Source organism: Hylobates moloch, unplaced genomic scaffold, assembly GCF_009828535.3.
Source record: "Hylobates moloch isolate HMO894 unplaced genomic scaffold, HMol_V3 SCAFFOLD_17, whole genome shotgun sequence".
NCBI classification, from domain to species: Eukaryota; Metazoa; Chordata; class Mammalia; order Primates; family Hylobatidae; genus Hylobates; species Hylobates moloch.
In genome coordinates, this window is record NW_026652292.1 from 69,640,303 (window position 1) to 69,660,585 (window position 20,283).

The 20,283-nt window shown below is 45.5% G+C and overlaps 1 protein-coding gene across 6 annotated transcripts in view; it reads left to right on the forward strand.

Moving 5' to 3' along the window:
- Positions 1 to 14,218: 14,218 nt before the first annotated feature.
- PROM1 (prominin 1) overlaps positions 14,219 to 20,283 on the forward strand; it is a 154,784-nt gene continuing 148,719 nt past the window's right edge. For 4 of the 6 annotated variants that reach the window (XM_058430234.1, XM_058430235.1, XM_058430233.1 and 1 more), the window contains exons 1-2: positions 19,146 to 19,232; positions 20,161 to 20,283. The gene's annotated coding sequence lies outside the window, so the exon portion shown is untranslated. Of the gene's footprint in view, positions 14,235 to 19,145; positions 19,233 to 20,160 lie in introns of those variants that run through there. The other 2 variants (XM_058430231.1, XM_058430228.1) reach the window with 2 other exon arrangements.

The window sequence follows — 20,283 nt, forward strand, 5'->3', positions numbered from 1 at the left end:
AAGGTCACCTTCACAGGTTCTAGGGGTGAGGAATTCATTCAACACATCTTTCTGAGGGACACAATTCAACCCATAACAGCCCTCTTTCTTTTCTGTCTCCCAGGAGGTACCTTTTGTGGGTTCTTCAGAGGTATCCACTAGCATCACTTCCACCCCTGCCCCCATCTGGGGCCTGCTGGCATGGTAGATGCACCCTCTAGTCTGACCTCTCCCAGCTCCTTCTCATCTCTTCATCTCCCGCCCCAGGGGCCCGCCCTGGAGCTCCAGCAGGCAGCCTGCTTGGGCAGGGTTGTTTCCAGGGTGGCTCTAGTCCGGCCCCTTCTTTGGTGTTCCCTCGGCCCAGGCAGTTTCTGGGGGTGCAGGCTGCTCCCCAGGCTGCCTGACTATCCTCCTCATGCATCCTGGACATCTTCAGGAAAAAAGCTGACTCTAACGTGTGACCTCCAAAGTTCAGGAGGCCAAGGTGTCACCCAGCATTGTCACCGCACTCTGCTGTGGCCTTGTAGTGGCCCTGGGTGCACAGTTCAGCAGCTTAGGAGAAATTCAGCACGTAGTCAGAAACCAGACTGGCCCATGGACACCCCTTCCCTTCCCCAGAGATTCTCCTGCCCCTTCCCCTCATTTAGGATGAAGAGCCCTGGCTTTTCTCTTTCCTCTCAGAAAAGAAGGAGAAACAAGTTAGGCACAATGGTGTGGGTCTGTAGCCCCAGCTACTCAAGAGGCTGCGCTGCGAGGATCCCTTGGGCCAAGGAGCTCAAGGCTGCAGTGAGCTATGATTGTGCCACTGCATTCCAGCCTGGGAGACACAGTGAGACTCTGTCTCTAAAAATAATAAAAAGAAGAGGAGGACAAACACTGTCACAAGCTCCACATGTGTGCATTTGCTTTAAGGGATAGCTTTCTCTGATCAATCTTCTCTGAATTTCTCATCTCTTGTATAGGTTGGAAGTGAGTGGTGAGCAAGGGCCACAGGTTTTTGCAGATTTGGGCATTTCCGTGGGCATGTGTCTAACACCTCCTTTTAAAATGCATGAGAACCCACTGTCTTCACTTCTGGGGACTCAGGAAATCTCAATGGAGAAGTTCCATTCAGCATCCTGGTTGGTGGATGAGGTGCCTCGTTCATAGAAAACCCTTGGTAAATGGCAGTCTTTGAAGTCCAGGTTCCAATGACTACAGTCCCAAAGTGCTGCCATTTCCTTTCATGCATGTTACTGGCAGATATTAGGATTTTTCACCTTTAAGATGATGCAAAAGCCGTATGCATTTAGTAGAAACAGTACTTCAAGTACCCATACAACCATTCTGTTTTCACTTTCAGTTACAGCATTCAATACATTACATAAGATATTTAGCACTTGATTACCAAATAGGCTTTGTGTTAGATGATTTGCCCCACTGTGGGCTAATGTAAGTGTTCTGAGCGTGGGTAGGCAAGGCTGAGCTATGGTATTTGGTGGGTTATGTATATTAAATGCATTTTCAGCTTACAGCCACAAGGACTGCAGGAAATGTCGTGCCCCTCCAATGCAAGCGCAATGAAAGACAAGCTACCAAGTTTCTGCTCTTTCCTTGGTACTATACTCTTGTCTCCCAGGCCTCTGAACTTGGATAGGTGGAAACTGGCACATGTGCAAGTGAGCTGAGCCATCCGAAACCCCTTCCAAGAGAGCTTTTGTGACCATTTCATCCAAAAGAGAACCCACTCCATGCCCACAGTCTTCCTTTGCCCTTTGTAACTGTTCTGAGCAGTTATCATTACCTGAAGCTACCTTAAATTATACAGATACCCATAGTTACATCTCCATAAACCCATCGTAAGTTAAAAATATTGTAAACTGAAAATGCATTTAATACACCTAACCCACCAAATATCATAGCTTAGCCTAGCCTATGTTAAATATGCTCAGAACACTTACACTAGCCTACAGTTAGGCAAATCATCTAACACAAAACTTATTTAGTAATCAAGTGCTAAATATCTTATGTAATGTATTGAATGCTGTACTGAAAGTGAAAACAGAATGGTTGTATGGGTACTTGAAGTACTGTTTCTACTAAATGTATATTGCTTTTGGATCCTCTTATGGGTAAAAAAAATCTAAATTGAACCATTGACCATCTGTAGATTGTCTTTTCTTCAAAGGATTATAAACTTCAGAGAACCAGGCCCTGTCTACTGTATTTTCGGTAGCACCCAGGGTTTAAAACAGCCTAACACAGGGTGGGGGCAGTGGGTTGGATGGTGCCCCTTCACCAAAATATACGTCCATTAAAATCTGTGCATCTGACTTTATTTGGGGAAAGCGTCTTTGAAAATATAATGAAGTTAAGGATCTTGAGTTGAGATTATTCTGGATTAAGCTGGGTCCTAAATCTAATGACAAGTGTCCTCCTGAGAGAAGAGAATGTGGGGAGACACAGAAGAGAAGACTATGTGAGGTCAGAGGCAGTTTGGAGTTACACAGCCACAAACCAAGGATGCCTGGAGCTGCCTGAAGCCGCCAGAAGCCAGAAGAGGCAAGGAGGGATTCCCACTGGATCCTCTGAATACAGGGGCCACAGTCCTGTCCCTGTCAACATACTGATTTCCGTTGGTAAATGTTTCCTGAGTGAGTGAATGAGGTATTTCTGCATTGTCCCTTGCAGCCGTATTCAGCCCCTTTCTTTGGGATCCTGGAGAGCTTATTGCATCAAGAGGACACCTCTAAAGCGGGGAGCTCTCAAGTTGGTGTCAGGACCATTGAGTTTAAGTCTGAGCTCTGCTATTAAATGCCAGTTCCTGCTCCTGGCCTCAGTCTCCCCAGTTGGAAGAGATGTCTCCATGATCCATGATCTGCAGGAACACTACAGAGACAAGAAGTTTCTCAAAGCACCTCTCTCTAGGCAGCACTGTGTGCCCCAGGTCTGAAGCCTCAGCTGGCAGAAGGCCCCCGGAGTCCCTCCAGAGCAGGGCATGGGCTGTGTGCCCAGCAGTGGCAGCTGCTGTGTGTCTGTGTCTGCCCAACCCTCAGTGTCTTGCAGTTACCTTAGTGACCATCTCTTTCCCAGGGCTCCCGGCAGCAGATGGGACCAACTGGCGGTAGGGCTGGGGTAAGTTGTCCCCTGGCTAGGAGACAAGCCTTGCCCACCACAAAGGACTTTTACTTCTGGGTCACGGTGGGGGATAATCACTTAGGGATGTCACCTATTGGTTATAAAGGCTTGTTTTCCATTCCATGGATATAAAGATGCCCTTTGGTTTTGCCATGTTTCCTGGAAAGTCTGGCCAGCTTCGTAACATAGAGAAATGTCTTAACATTGGACGTTTCAAAAAATCTACAGAAAGCCCTATTTATCTACAAAACTCCTTAGAATACTGTTGGAGGGCAAACCCTTGGTTAATTTCATCAGGCTTATGAGGAATTTAAAAAATTCAGATCCCCAAATATTTGAGATGAAGTTCAGCCAACCTCAGTCTTCTGACCTTTCCAGTGACTCCAATTCCTCCTGGGCAGCTGCTAGCCTGTTAGAGCAATTACATCCCCGAAAGCTGGGTGGAATCAAAAGGACATTGGGGTAGGTTTCAGAACATGTGAGCCCTACATCAACTTATGTGACTTCAGGAAAGTTCCTAGATCTCTCTGGGCCTCTGTTGGCTCATTGGAAAAATAGAGATCACAGTATCTGCTGTGCCTACCTCAGGAGGCATTGAGAGTATCCAGGTACTCTTTGGAGGGGCTTCCTAAGAAAGGGCTTAGAGAACCCAGGGCTTGGATGAGAAAGCAGGTGAAGAGGGCTTGGCGTGCAGTGAAGGATTTATCTTGCCCAAAGAAAGGTGTGGCTTCTATCCCTACTTCTGAGGGGTAAACCCTAAGCCCTTGAAATGTTTTGCTGAATTGGAGTGTCTTTGTTTATTTGGGGGTCTGGGACTATGTCATATAGGCTATGCTAGAATGTGATTTTTGATGGGGCCCCTGGACCACAGTTCAACCTCTGGAGAGACTGGATACTAATCTCAGCCATGTGGGTTGTCAGCTGTGTCTACGTGGCTGACCTCTAGCAAAAACTCTGGACACCAAGGCTCTGGTGAGCTTCACTGGTTGGCAACACTTGTGTTGCTACACATCAGCATTGCCAACATTTGTGTTACCACACATCATTGCTGAAAGAGGTAATCACTGTCCACATATGCCACTGGGAGAGCGCAATTGGAGGCTCATCCCTGGATCCTGCCTTGCGTGCCTCTTCTTGTTGCTGATTTTAGTCTGTGTCCTTTCACTGTAATAACACTGTAAGCATGACAGCTTTGCTGATTATTCTGTGATCCTTCTAGTGAATTTGCTGATTATTCTGTGATACTTCTAGTGAATTACTAAGCCCAAGGGTGGTCTTAGGGACCCTTTCCCCAACATAAACTTGTATGTGGAGAATGGGCAACAGTCAAGAAAGGCTCAGCAGCAGAGAATGCCCAAGCAGGTCCCAGGGAAATATGGAATGGGACACTACCCCTGGGTTCCACTGGACACTCACTGCTGTTCCTGCCCTACCCTCACCTCTGCCCTGACCTCTCTGTTCTGCCACGGCCACAGGAAATTGTCTGTAATAATCCTGCATCTTTGCACTTCTCCCTCAAGACTCAAAATCCTGGGAAGGAGCACCTAATTAGCTAAGCCTGGTTGCTTGAGGTTGGGAGAGGATTTGCCTGGTAGAGGGAACCATGCTTCTCACCTGGATGAACACAATGGGAAATCCCTCTATCCCCCAAGTAATAAGGGTGTTCTGTGCTGAGAAGTCAAGAAAGAGATTTATCCCAAATGAATCATATGGAATTTTTCCATCTCCAGAACTCATCTCTGAAATTAAAGAGTAGAGGAAAACTGCTTGGAAGCAGGTGGGTTTCATGGGTGTGTGGAATCTATGCAGTTGCATGGGTCCCCAGACTCAGAATGACTCTGCCCTTATTTTAATGTTCTGTTACTGTCTTGAAATACTTAATTTTTCAGTAAGAGACCCACATTTTGATTTTGTATTGGGCCCTACAAATTATGGAGCTTGTCCTGCTGGGAAAGCACCAAGCATCATGCAAATGCAAGGGCTGGCTATAACCTTCAAAATTATTTTCACAGCTGACTCTTTTTTTTTAATTACTCGTTTTGACTTAGACTTAAAGACACTACCATCTGTCCCACTGGTAATACCTCAAAAAACAATGCCCTCTTTGGGTGCCAGTGGCTTTCTAAACACTAGACCCACTGGCCTGCTCTGCCGTTGTCTGCTCCATTTGACTTTGAGCTCTCGGTGCTTCCGCTCCATTTCTGTCTCCCTTTCCCTCCAGCCATGCTCCTTCCTGGATCTTGGCCATTCTGCACTGCCCTGCTTTGCCCCTATTTCTCCAGCTGCTGTTTCTTTGTCTTCTTCACTGGTTCCATTTGCTATACTTCCCCTCTGCCCTTCAAACCTGGATGTACCCCCAGGGAGAGTTTTCTTTTGTGTCTATTCTCCTCTGTAGACATGCCAGATTTCTCTTGTGCTTTCAAGCAGTACTTTTCAGCTGAGGCTTCTAAGGTGGCTGTTCTGACCAGCTGTGGCAGCACCACATGGATATCGCAGCACTACTATCATCAGCAGGGCCACATCTATCTACCCCATGGACCTCCTGATTCTGCCTATGTGACCATCAGCCTTCCATCTTAATTGGTCTTAACTTCTTTTCTGCCTCCATATTGCTGTCATGTGGTGCCTTCTAGCTGTGTCTCACATGGTGGAAGGGGTGAGCAAGTTCCCTGGGGTCTCTCTTATCAGGGCATTAATCATGTTTATGGTAGCTCTGCCCTCCATGACCTAATCAGGGCACTAATCCCATTCATGATGGCTCCTAACCCCCAGGGTAATGGTATTAGGAGGTGGAGCCTTTAGGAGGTCCATTACCTTCAGAGCTAGAATTTCAACATGTAGTTTGGAGGGGACACTAACATTCAGACAGTAGCATGACCCCCAATGCAGATATTGTGAAGCCCCAACAGCCTTCTTGGATGTGGTAGTGACCCTGAGGATACAACAGAATGAGGAAGCAAAAAAATAGAAACCAAAGCCACAATGGCTATGGAGTCATCATTCTGCCCTGAGCAGTCCGCCTCCAGACTCCATTTACATAAGATAAATGTAAACATCAATCTTGTTTAAGCCACTGTTTAGTGTTTGCTTAGATTCAAGAAAGCTAATTATAAGCCCTGAATGATACAGATGTGAAATGAGTCCCAAACATTGCAGACAAACTTCAACTGTGATTCTCTTGTCTTTCTATGAACTGAGAGATGAATGAATTTACACAGCTACCAAGAGTGCTGTGGGCACCCTGCAAGAGAATTCAAAAGAGAAGTGGGATTTTGACAAAACAAGTCAGATTCAAGACTTGGGGACCACACAGGAGCACTGGGGATCTGAAAATGCTCTGTGAGGTTGTGTTCATAAATCCATTGTGACCCAACTAACATGCACTTTGGGAAGAAAAGGGCCTGGTATATAAACAGAAGAACTACTTGCAAGCCACAGGCATTATTCTCAATGTGGTTATAAATACAGCCTGGTGAGGCTTAGAGACATTGAGATAATGAGGACTCGGTGTGTGTCCATGCATGTATATTCTAGAGGTGCCCGGTAAATATGCATTTGACCAGATTCCAAATTGGCAAATGGTAAAATCTGTCTCTGGTCAAAGCCAAGGCAAAAAGTGAATATTATAATCATAGATTGATGTTATGCAATGAAAACATAAATCTGGTATTTTATCCAAAATATATTAATTTAAAAATTGTTATTGTTAAAACAACTTAGTATTCAATGTTACATCTTGAAGTTATAGTGTAGGAATCATGTATCTTCATCATCAGGGGCTGTGTGGCTCCTAAATCACTAATTTGCATGTTTGTTAATACCAAATAGATACCCACTTCCCGCTATTGATAGAGGAAGATCCGTTTGGCCAGTTCTGCTAGGAATGATAAGGTGTGGCTGATGGCAATGTTGTCAATGAATTATCAGGCTTTCCTCAAACTCCTTTCGTTTTTAGTAAGCAACTAAGGTCATGACTTACTGCCTCCTCACCTACTTGACAGGAGAATTTGTTTCATGATGCTGATGCAATTTCATGGAAGTAATTTCATAAACTAATGTTTTGAGCACTTGAAGAAGATACTTCCACACAACTTTGATAACTTAGATAAAATAAACTAATTCATTGAAAGAGACTATAAGAACTAACACGGGAGAAATAGATAATCTCAATAGACCTATAATTATTAAAAAATCAAATGGATAATTAAAATTTAAAAAAGTAAAGCACTAGAATTTCAGTGGTGAATTCTGCAGAACATTTGAAGAAAAAAATACCAATTCTCCACAATATCTTCCAGAAAACAGAAGCAGAGGAAATGCTTCCCTAACTCATTTTAAGAGGGCAATATTACCCTACTACCAAAACCAGATAAAAACAGTACAAGAAACGGCAACTACAGACCAAATATTTCTCCATGAATATAGATGCAAAAACCTTTGACAAAATATGGGCAAAATCAAAACCATATATACATAAATATATATATGGTTACAGAAATGCAAGGCTAGTTCAACATTTAAAAATCAATCGATGTAATTTTTAGCAGACGGAATAAGAAAACCCATATAGTCACATCATGATGGGAATTCTCAAATATTTAGGATTAAAAAAGAACTTCCTTAACACAATAAAGGTAATATTTTCTTTAAAAATCCTATAGCTAACAGTATACTATGGTAAAAGACTGAACGGTTTCTCTTTAAGATTGAAAATAAGACAAAGACACCTTCTCTTCACTCCTATGTCATACTGGAAGGCCTAGCAATGGGACAAGAAAAGGAAAGAAAAGGCATACAGATTGGAAAGGAAGAAAGAAAATATTTCTTGAATATTTTATAAAGTGCCAGGCACGGTGGCTCATGCCTGTAATCCCAACACTTTGGGAGGCCGAGGAGGGCAGATCACTTGAGGTCAGGAGTTTGAGACCAGCCTGGCCAACATGATGAAACCCCATCTCTAATAAAAATACAAAAATTAGCCAGGTGTGGTGGCGGGCACCTATAATCCTAGCTACTTGGGAGGCTGAGGCACAAGAATCGCTTGAACCTGGGAGTCAGAGGTTGCCGTGAGCTAAGATCACACCATTGCACTCCAGCCTGGGTGACAAAGCGAGACTCTGTCACAAAAAAAAGAAAAGAAAAAGAAAAAAAAATGTACTCTTAAGATTGTTGCCCTTTCTTGCAGTTTTAAATTCCCTATATTTTGCATGGACTTGATACTTTATACAATGCTTTGAGACAAATGTGTCCTTAAATTTTGGATCTAGAAATGTGGTAATAAAGCTAGGTAATTGGTTTTCAAGACAGTAAGATCCCACCTAAATTTCTATTGTATCTCAGTTTTCATTGCATGCACACAAATTTCAGCCTTTCCCTGGAGTAGAAGTATAAGAGGAATGTTTATAATAGCTCAGAGGTGCCAGATATTACATTGTGGTGGGCATTTGGCTATTGAGCCTTCCAAAGGCCAAGGTTAAATCCAACTGTATATCTAGAAAAACATTGAGACCAAAGTCAAACTTCTATGAACCCCTAGTGTACGCCCGGCTATTCCCAAGTTCTCTAACCTATGAGAAACGCTTCCCTTAAACAACCAGTGGGCCGGGTGTGGTGGTTCATGCCTATAACCCCAGCGCTTTGGGAGGCCGAGGTGGGCAGATCATTTGAGGTCAGGAGTTCGAGACCAGCCTGACCAGTATGGTGAAACCCCATCTCTACTAAAAATACAAAAAAATTTAGCTGGGCGTGGTAGCGCATGCCTGTAGTCCCAGCTACTTGAGAAGCTGAGGCAGGAGAATTGCTTGAACCCAGGAGGCAGAGGTTGCAGTAAGCCGAGTACTCCACTCGGCAGAGGTTGCAGTAAGCCACTGTACTCCAGCCTGGGTGACGGAGCGAGACTCTGTCTCAAAAACAAAACAAAACGGAACAAAACAAAACAAAAAAACAACCAGTGTAGGCCCAAGCCCCAGATCATTTACCTGATTAGCAGAAAATACAGATTTAACAGAGTCGCTCTGAGGGGTGACACCAACATGTTCCGAAATATGGTTATTTGTCACCTCAATAACAACCTCCCTCTAGGCCTTGCCCACTCCTTGCAGATGTTCTCTCAATACTTCACAGCAGAAGCTTTCCCATGCATGGATCCTGCCTCCCTAATCCCCAGACCACAGCTGACTCAAGACTGGAAGAGTTAGTAAAATATCCCTGTAGGCAATATCCTCAGAAGGTAATTAAAAATAGAAAAAGAAAACAAACCACTTAAACAGGACACAAAGTATCATGGCTCCCAGATCCAGAGGCTGAGTCCTGCCTCGAGGGACAAATCCGTCTTAGATGGGCTTTCCTTAGCCCCACATCTACCTCTGACCTACTTGGTCTCCAAACAAGATGACAGTCTTTTGCCATTTCTCCTTGCCAGATTCAGATATTTTTAGTCCTGGACCCCAAAGAGACAGATCAAACCTGATCCTCAAAGCAATGCAACTCTGCCATCAAAGAACACATCCACCTGTATCATTTTGCAGCCCATGGTTAGCAAAACTTCATTCAGAATTTCTTCAGTTCAGAAGAGGTCTTGGTCTTTTTGTTGGATTATAGAAGTCTTTTTATAGTGTCTTCACATAATCAATGTGTCATCCGGGCACGGTGGCTCACGCTTGTAATCCCAGTACTTTGGGAGGCTGAGACAAGAGGATCACTTGAGCCCAGAAGTTTGAGATCAGCCTGGGCAAGATGGCAAGATCCTGTTTCTACAAAAAAGTTAAAAACATTAGCTGGGCTTGACAACACGCTGACAGTAGCTGTGGTCCCAGCTGTTCAGGAGGCTGAGATGGAAGGATCGGTTGAGCCTGGGAGACTGAGGCTGCAATGAGCTGTGATCATGCCACTGCACTCCAGCCTGGGAGACAGAGACCTTGTCTCAAAACCAACAACAACAACAAAAATCAATGTATAGTCTTTGCCCAAAGATAAAGTCTGCCTTATCTGCCTGTATGTAAAAATACTAATGTGTTTCCACTTCTCTGTATTGAGGTATCAAAAAAATTAGGTTCAATATCAGAACATCTTATTACAAATATATATCATGGCAGACACAGCTAGTGGCCTTCTCAGCATGTTTTCTTCCCTTCTTTCCTTCTCAACATCTGTTTAAGGTATTTGCAGTCAAACTCTTCAACTGATGTGTGTGTGTGTCTGTGTGTGTGTGTGTGAATTTAGCAAAACTGTGATCACATACTTTGTATTTTAGGAGAATATGATGAAGTGGTTCTTTCAGCTACAAGGCTGCCTCTCCTAGGACACCAGGCACACAGAAAGGCCAGCTGTTCAGATAAGACCTCCTAATCAAAACAGACGCAGCCTTATCAGTGACATTCCCTGAGCCAGGCCCACAGCACGGCAACAAATATTTGTTGAGTAAATGAATACATGAAAGAAATGTTTTCTGTTGTCGGTGTCCCTGTAATCCGGTGGAAGAGGTAATAATGTACATTTACAAGCTGTAGGATCGAATAAGTGCTACAACCACAGGGATCCCATTTTCTGGGTCAGACCCTGCAACAAGAATTCTGATAAAGTATTTTTCTTCTGATTTTAAAATATATTTACATGAAAATATCCCAACTTACGCACATCCAACTGCTTTCTATAACCTCCTCCTCTCCCACCTTAATGTAAGCCACATAATCTCATGCCTGTCTATCACGGGCCTTTCCAAATCATTCACACTGTGTCTAATCCATTCTTACCCTCTGTAAGTGGTTCAAGGGGTTTTGTATATGGACATTGGGCAGGTGAAAATACTCTCCTCTGGAGTCCGAATCCTATGGGATGAGATAGCAGCCTTGGGTTGCTAATGGCCAGGTTCTCTACTTCTTGAAGAAAGCTGGTCGGCAGTAGAGAAGAATAAAATTAACAAAGCCCTAGAAAAATAACTTGAGTCACTGGATGCAGCTGTGCCAGAGGCTTGTCCCTATTCTTTCGGGATACCTAAGCCAGCTTCTCTTTTGTGTTTAAATTTCTTTGGAGTTAGTTATCTGTCACTTGCAAGAAGTATTCTGACAAATGCAATTCTGTAAGTCTTAGTTTGCTCTTCTGCAAAATAAGCTACCTCCTAGTTCTGTTGTGAAGATCAAGTGAACTAATATTTGTATCAGAGCTTTGTAAATATAAAGTAAAAATATGCATTGTCACATACCCACCAAAAGCACTGATTGGATAGGATGCTTTTGGATGCAAGTAATAAAGCATGCAACTAAAATTAGTTTGAGCCGCAGCTACTCAAAATTTGAGGGCTGGACCAGCATCAGCGTCATGGGTCACGAATAACAGAGATGTTTCAAGGTGTTTCAGGTGAGTTTTTTTGTTGGCTCAGAAAGGCCTAGGAAAGGGATTGGGTGGGCAGGGGTTCACTCCTCTCAGAAGCCACAGGAAACATCACATGCTTCACAGGTCTACCTGGTGTGGAAGCTCCAAATCTTCTCCATTGTCAAGGCCATACCCATAACACCAACGGGGTTTCCTTATCAGTTTGGCACAGAACAGTAGTTCTACACATGCCAGTTATCTCATCACCTAGTGGATACCTGACATCTCAAAGGATAGGTTCCGAGGTATCTGTAATTCCTAAATTCATGAATACCACTATAGCATGCACATTCCCTCTGAAATGCACTAAGTATATTTCACATCAGTGACAACAAGTATGCTAAGGAATAAGCACCTAAGTCGAGATGTGGGCGCTGGGCAGGCAGCTCAGCACACTCACTTGTCAATGACTGTACAATAGCCCCGTGGAGTTATTGTGGAACAATCACTGACATAAAATGTTTTGAGATAACACTTTAGCTGTCTTACAAAAATTGTGCATGCTGGAAGAAGTGTGGGCTTTTTATCCAGCAGCCAGAAGGCAAGTGACTGGTCCTTTCAGGTTATAGGTTCTGTTTTATACATGAGTGAAACCCAGGATTCCACCCGCCCTACACACGCACCTTTCCAGAAAGTTTCTTGTTTTGTGTTTTGAGATACATCTGGAGACAGGTCCTGGTGCTTACAAGTAAATAAGCATGCAATGCACATTTGACAAGCGTTTTAAGTATATACATTGAAAACAGATGGAATAATAGTAAATGGTAAAGTAAACATCAGAAAAGAGATGTAAACATACATTTTGAAAATAGAGATAAACAATAAACAAGGGAAAGAAAGGTTTAGGCAAGCATCTGAAAAGGAAAGGAGTCAGTATTTGTGTACTGTTTAACTTTTAGGTTATATGACATAAAGCTATTTTGATTGGGAGGCTGATTTCACCCATCACTGTTTGTCATTCAAATTCTTAGCTCAGAAAAATGGCAGGTTAATACACGGATTGTTAAATTTATAGATACCAGGGAACTACCTTATATCTAGTTTGAGGGGAGGAAGAGGCAGAAGAGGGGACCCAGGCAAGTACATCAAGTGTGCGTCAAAGTCACCCCTTGACCCTTCTACAGTTAAGAAGCTCTCACACTGGGAAGCTGAGCCCTGTTGTCAGTCTACCCACGGGTTCTGCTGTTATCTGCCGTTCCTCCTTCACATTCTTCTTGTTAGTTGATAAGGTTTTTGCTTTGGAACTAAACATCCTGTCTCATTCTCACAGTCTGTATATATCTTCTTCTTCCTACCACAGATTATTAATCCTACAGACCATCCCATGACTGGTAGATCTTAGCAGCCTTTGTCAGGACTGTGGGCTTTGGAGTCAGCCTGCCTGATCTTGACCCCTGGCCCACTACTAACAAACCAGGTGTGACCTGGTTCACAGTGCATGTAAGCTCTGTGAACCCCAGTGGGTCTCTGTGAGATGGGGATCATGACAGCATATACCTCATGAGTGTGGGGGGCGATGAAATGCTATTTTGCTTATAAAGGGCTCAGCTGATTGAGCAGAATGGTACTCAATAAATGCTTACCTTGGACAGAGGTGAAGATGATGATGCTAGAGAATGCAGAACTAACAGTACTAAGGTCTTTCCTGACACCTGTTTCCACTACCGCTCAAAACCATGATCTCAGGGGGATGCAATGGCAACTTAACAGTTTCAGCTGATGGGGGTAACAGGGTGTGCAGCCCACCAGCAATGCCAGCTGAGTCCCAGAAGAGAGTAGATGACAACAGGAAGCTGGTCTCATACAGGATTTACCTGTGGACCCGCTGGGAGCTCAGAAAGCAGATGGCCTGCCCAATATCATGCCAAGTGGATGCTGTGAAATTTCATTGAGAGGGAATTTTGCTTCCAGACTCAACTCCCACTTGACAAGCTACAGGCCAACCTGGCAGTGCCACCAGGGTGGGCTCAGTCAGTGAACGTTGCCATGTCCCTGGGGATGCTGGGACCCAGGCAGCTATATGGGCCTCTAGTCCTGGGGTTCCCAGGGACTGGGGAGCAGCTGCCTACCAGGAAGTGCCCTCATCTCTAAAAGCTCTTTAGAAAGATGAAGAACTGCAAGAACCAGCCTGCTCTGGAGGGATTTGAGCAACAGCATGGACCCTGAGTCCCTGGGGCTCTCCAAGTTGAATTATTTATGATGCTATATTGGTCTCATAGTGTTTTTAATTAGCATCCTGGGAAAATGCTGCAGTCTCGTGGCCCTCCTGTGGAATCTCAGGGAATGCCCTACAGGCTGATCACATTGTTTTGGTTACAGGACCAAATACCAACCACCCTGAGCTCTTGGCATCTCTGGATGAGAAGCCAGACCTGAGACAGACAGTGTCTTCCATGCTCAACAACGCCTCGAGCCTTTTTCCTGTATTTCTGAGGGCGTAACCCTTCCAGGGCAGAGTTGGGAGGCTTATATAAGATGTTTCTGGTCGGGCAGGCTCAGTATCTGACACTGACAGTGTCTCTTGGCCTGGGATCGCCTGAGGGCCCTGTGAAGCTTCAGAGCAGTGCCTGAGACACTCTGAGGACAGAAACTCAGGGACCAACACACCTGTTTCCACAGAGCTGGCCCCTGCCTCTGCTTCCTGGAAGCACTACAAGAGTGCCTGCAGTTATAGCCGGGAGATGACCACAGCGAGAAGCCAGAGAAGAGGTAAACAGCAACCTTGGACAAGCAGGAAGGCAGAAGCAGATGCTTGGAACCACCCAGAGGTGAGGGGCCCTGGCCGGGTGACTCTTAGTCACGGACAAGGGGCATTGCCAAGCAGGAAAAGGCAGTGGGGCGGGATGGAGGAACATACAAAGCCTGCCATATTGATCAGCTCTGCCCTGAAACAGCTGAGTGACTTAGGACACTCTCACCCTCTCAGTGCCTCAATTTCCCGCTCTGATAAATGGGCCGACAATAATGACCTAGCACATAGAGGTACTCAGAAAAGAATTTTTGCTTCCTTTTGTCATTTGGCAAGTTACTTGACACCTTCCTGACTCCTCAATTTCCTCCTCTGGAGATATAACAAGCCTCGTGTCATTGAGTTGCACAGAAAAACATGATAACTGATGTGTGCTGCACTGCTCTGTGGCTCACACCATTTTCACCCATTCTATCCTCCCAATAAACCTATGAAGTGGGTACAAGTCACGTCTTCATTTTATAGGTGAGGGAATGAGATACAGAGAGTTTAAGAAACCAGTCCAGGGCACACTGCAGCCTATTTGCCCATCCACCTTTGCACAAGGGGGAAAATGGAAGGTGTGTCTCTGAAGTATTAGCATAGTTAATATGCTCTATCTTTCTATAAATAAAATAATAAAAGAGTGAAAATTTGTCATTTTAAGTTTCATCTTTGGACTTTTCTCCATTTCCAGGTTTTCTACCACAGAATGTGTAACTTTGATTATCACACACAAAATGGTCTCAACAGTGGTTAAAATATAGAAAAACAGAAACCCCAATCCAGCCCTTAGCCTGATGCTCTGCATGCTGTTAAGAAGGGGGTGTTGAGTGATTCCATTTATTTGAAATACCCAGGAGAGGTAAATCCATAGAGGCAGAAAGCTGACTGGTGATTGTCAAGGAATTGGCGGGGGAATGGGAAGCAACTGCTTGATGGGAACAGGTTTCCTTTTGGGAGGATGAAAAGTTTTGCAACTAGGCACTGGTGGTGGTTGCACAATACTGTGAATATGCTAAATGCTGCTGAATTGTTCACTTCTAAGTGGTTAATTTTTGGATATGTGAATTTAACCTCAATGTAAAAAAAAAATAAAAATAAAAATAAAAAGAGAGGGGGGTGGGGTCATGCGGGTAGCTAATTCCTATTCAGTGACTTGATACACTGGAAGTACCTTTCCTTTTCATCCTCCTCCAGGGAGAAGCTTCATTTGAGAACTTCCCCTGCTGAAGCTTTCCCTGACCCTCTGGGAGGGGCCGGACCCTCAGTTTGTGGTCTCACAACCCCTGAGGAGGAGGAGGCACTCATCAGGTCCCTTGGTGCCTTGCGGGCCTTTTCTTGGGCCTGCCTTTTACCTCCATCCTCCACTCCACTGATGGCTCAGAGCCCAGAATCCTGTCTTCATCCTGGCAACAGTCCCTTCGGGGCCCAGCAGGATGGGGGAATGAATGAATGTGCCTGTTTCTGAACATAATCATTAAATTCTTTACCTGTAATGTGGACATTAAAGGTGAATCATTTTCCCCCTTAAACCCCCTCCATCTTTCAAACCTGCTACCCCCGACCCTCACTGAGCAAAAAATTGGAAAGCTGCTCTCACAGGATTATTGAAATTGAAATGGGGAATAGAACCTGAATGTCCAGAGCAATCTTCTGACCTGGAATTTTCTCCCTGGTTTGCTGCCTCTTGGGAAAAGTCTGTTCCGAACAAGCTGGCAAGGTACTGTGGCCACATCAGACCTGCCTTGTAGCCTCAGGGCCTGTGGGTCTTGGGGCATCTGACATAGGAGCACCCTGATTCCGTTTCAACACTTTTGGGAAACCAAATTGGTAAGGCAACCTTAAGGACACTCAGAGGAGACACCTCCAGATGGTGTAGAAAGGCTGGTTCATGATTTCATTCTTCCACGCCTTCCTCAGTGCAAACAGCAAGTGCTCAGTAATGTTTACTAGATGAATTCTATGGAGAGACAATAAAAGGTTGTGTTTGACTCTCAGCTCTGCCAGTAACTAGCTGGGTGACTTTGGGTGAGTTTTTCTGCTTCCTTGAGCTTGGGTTTCATTGTCTGTGATAGGGGGAAATAAAAGCCCAGCCTCTGGCTCGCAGAGGTATGAGAGGCTGAGGTGGGTGAAGGGCTGCTCGGGTTGAAAGAGCTGGTGCCTCACAACCAAGGCTTTCTTCAGCTTTGCAATGTAAACAAGGAAACACACTGCTGGGCCTTTCATCCTCTTGGTTGCCAGGAATGGGATCCTGGCACCCCCTCAGAGAAGCAGGTGCTTCGTCCCGTGTAAGCACCAGGGAGATAATTGGCAGCATTGTTACCTAACCACAGAAGAGTGGAGAATAATCATAATTACAGAGCCTTCTCTGTGTACAGCACAAGAGTGCAGCCTGTGCCAGGTGTGGGAAAACCCCAGGGACCCCAAACCTCTGACTGCCTCCAGAGGAGCAGCTCAGTGCAGTGGAAAATTTCATGGAAGCCAAAATCCCTGCCTCTTACTGGATGTGAGGGCCTTTGAGGGGAACATCCAACCTCTCTGAGCCTCAGTGTCCTCATCCGCAAAACGGATAATAACTCCTCTCTCATGGAGTGTGGCTTCGTTTCTGAGGGCTGCTGTAACAAAGTACCACAGACCAAGTGGCTTAAACAAGATATGTATTGTCCCAGAAGTCTGAGATCAAGATGTTGCAGGGTTGGTTCTGAGAGAGAAGGCAGTTAGAGGCTGGTTAGCCAGATAGAGAGGGAGGGTCTCAGGAGTGGAAAAATACCCGTGGGATAGCACCTGCACTACCCCGGTTGCTAGTGGAAAGAAATGTGGTTAAGAATTTCCTCTAATGCCAGGATGTTGCTCAGAAGGGACTGTGCCGACCTAGGTGCAGGCGCAATAAATCAACCTAAATGTCCTTAACTTAACCCAGCTCATTATAATGTCATTAACATGTCATTAGCATTGTGTTTTAGCCCTCCCACTCCCCCCCTCCCCTGATGTAGGTTTCACTTAGGCACTCATGAGTGATAACCAAGATGAAGTCACTATGGCCAGCCCCTCATAGAGTGTATGGTGGAATAACCTGCAATAGGGTAGGGAGCCACCCAGCAAAAATCTTTCATGAGTTGCTTCTACCACCCGGGAAAGATGAGGACAATAAAAATGTCCTCATCTTGGCCTGCACAGATGCAACATCCCCAAGGGGGACCTTTACCCCTCACGTGGGCAGAACCCACAGAAGACTTCCTTGTCTTTGCCACATAAAGACCCGGAACTCATTCCCATTTTTGTTAACTCTCCTTGGATTCCCTCTCATTGCTGAGATATTTTCTGTTGCTTAATAAAACTCTGTTCTGCTCTACTCACTCTCGGGTGGCCACGTGCCTTACTCTTCTTGGTTGCATGTCAAGAACTTGGACCTAGCTGAACTAAGGAGTGATCAGATTGCAACAGTTCCTTCTGAGGCCTCTGAGGGAGGATGTGTCCCAGGCCTCTCTCCTTGGCTCGTAGGTGGCCTTCTCCCTGTGTCTCCTCGCATTGACTTCCTTCTTTGCTGGGTGACTCCCTACCCTACTACAGATGATTCCACTGTACACTGTCTCTATGTCCAAATTTTCCCTTTTTAAAAAGACACTAGCCATAATGGATTAGGGTTCACCATAATGAGTTCATTTTAACTAAACAAATTACCTCTATAAACACCCTGTCTCCAAATAAGGTCACATTCTGTGGTACTGGGGATTGGGACTTCAATGTATGAGTTTTTGGGGCCCACCATTTAGCCCGTAACAGGGTAGCTGCAGTGATGACAGGAAATCAGGGATGGGTAAGCATTCCTAAATGTCACTCTCCTAGAGGAAAGGGAGGCTTCCTTTCGGGGACGTTTTCTGTCCTCATCTTGCCTGGGTTATAGAAGCAACTCACATAGGATTTTTGCTGGGTGACTCCCTACCCTACTACAGATGATTCCACTGTACACTGTGAGGGACACATGCCATAAACTCAGCATAAAATGTCATAGTGGTCCCAACTCAGCATCAAATGTCATAGGGCACCCAGGCTGGGTGAATTCTTCCAGACCCTGTTTTCTCTTCCTCATGCTTCAGACCTCTTCACTTCACAAGCAGTCTGTTGAAGTAGCCAAACTCCCAGGCCCAGAGCCAGCCAATCTGCATTTCAACCCCCCACCACCTCCATTCCTCAGCAATGGCCCTTCATCTTGGAAATCAGAATTAATCACAGCCTCTATGTCTGGATTAAAGTTTGCTCTTGTATCTTCTTTACCAAGTTTACATATACTCAATATTGGTGTGTACAACTATGTAATGCAGTATGACCTCTCTCTGTCTCTGTTCTCCTGGCAACTCATTCAGGCTCCATTCCCTTCACATCCCACTTGAATTTGCACTGCTCTGCACCACTGACTTTAGTATCTGTCTTGTAATAGGGTCAGAGTTCCTCAGCCAGATCCTGATGGGTAAAAGGAACCACTTCGCTCCCCCGCTGAGTCGATCGGGTCTTCAAGAAACCCTCTGTGAGCCCACTCTGCCCCCAAGCTGCCTCCCAAAGATGCAGCATCTGTCCCGGCAGAGTGTGGGCAGGAAGGCTGCCTCGCCAGGCTCCTGACTCCCAGTGCTGCGTGGTGCTGGTGAGCTGAGCTGATCTTTGAGGGGCCAGACCAGGTGGAAGTTCCCACCCTAAGCAGCTCAGGGCAGGGACAGACCAAATCCACGTGCACCAAATGGGGCCATGAGAAACCCTCCTGCGGGCATATCAGTGATCTCAGGAATGACCCTGAGAGGACACTGCTCTGATGTTCTGATGAGATTGAGGGGAGTTGCAAGCTTCCAGGGTGCTGGGCAGTGTCTCCCCAGAGAGTGGCTGTTCCCAATGTCAATCAGGCAGAAAGGGGAGGATGCTGGGACAGGAAGTAGCTTGGAGGTGGGCCTTAGCCTGGTAGAAGTTGCTGCTTTCTTCTCTGTGGGCTCCTTTCTCCTAGATCTGGACCCTAGGAGTTCCCAGGCATAGAGAGGAGGGCTGCCAGGTGATGGGAGTGATGGAGGTGGTGGCCACTGCCCTGGAGGAGGCTGAGCCAGGCAGGGGATGGCTGTGGGCAGCCTTGAGGGTTCTGAGAGCAGCTGTGGGCAGCAGTGGGCAGTTGTCAGTTACTCTGTTTATGTTTAGGTCTTCTCTAAAATCTTGCTAAACAATCGGTTTGATCTCATTTGGGTTGGGGCAAATTGAGGGAAGAGTCCGTGTTCAGGTATAGATCAGAGTTTAAAGAACAGGCAAGCCTCGCCATGCCAGGGATACGATGGCACTATGAGGTCCCTGAGGGAAAGGCCCTCCCATGGTGGAGAATCTCCCTGGCTGCTGCCAACCTTGGAGAATCGAGGGGAGCATTTGATCAGGATGCCAGTGAGGGAGGCAGAGCCACCCCAGGGACTGAAGCCCTTCTCAGTGGGTTTTCTGCCCAAAGACTGGTGTCAAGGATTGTGTGCCGAGGGTCAGGGCTGTTTGTAAGGACAGAGGGAGCCAGCAGGGAGCCAAGACGGTCTGTCCCAGAAAGCCTAGGTTTAAACTCCAGACTCCAAGAGTCAGAGCAGGAGCAGAGAGTGGGTTACAGAACTTGGGGCTGGGCAACCTTATCAGTGCTCTTCCATATCTCTTTGATCCCATTTCCTAGTCCTGCACTGGACCCATCCAGGCCTCTTTGCTGTTCCCCAAGCACATGAAGCCGGCCCCTTTTTCCCAGCCTTTGCACTGTACTTTGCCTGGAACGTGCTTCCCTCAGGTATTCACTTTACTCAAGTCCTCTCAAATATCTGAGAGAGAGGTCTCTGACCACCCCATGGAAAAGAACAACTCTTATCTATCCCTTACACATTCTCTTGCTACGCAACACTAATTTCCTACGATTATATTCTACAGTACGTTTATTTGTTTCTCTCTTTATTGTCTGTTTGCCACAGTAGAGTGTAAGCACCATGACGACAGGAACTGTATCTTGACCACTGTTGACTTCCAAGCACCTCAAATAGGACCTGTCACATAGAAGTTTCAATCAATATTTGTTGAGCGAATGAAGACAACAG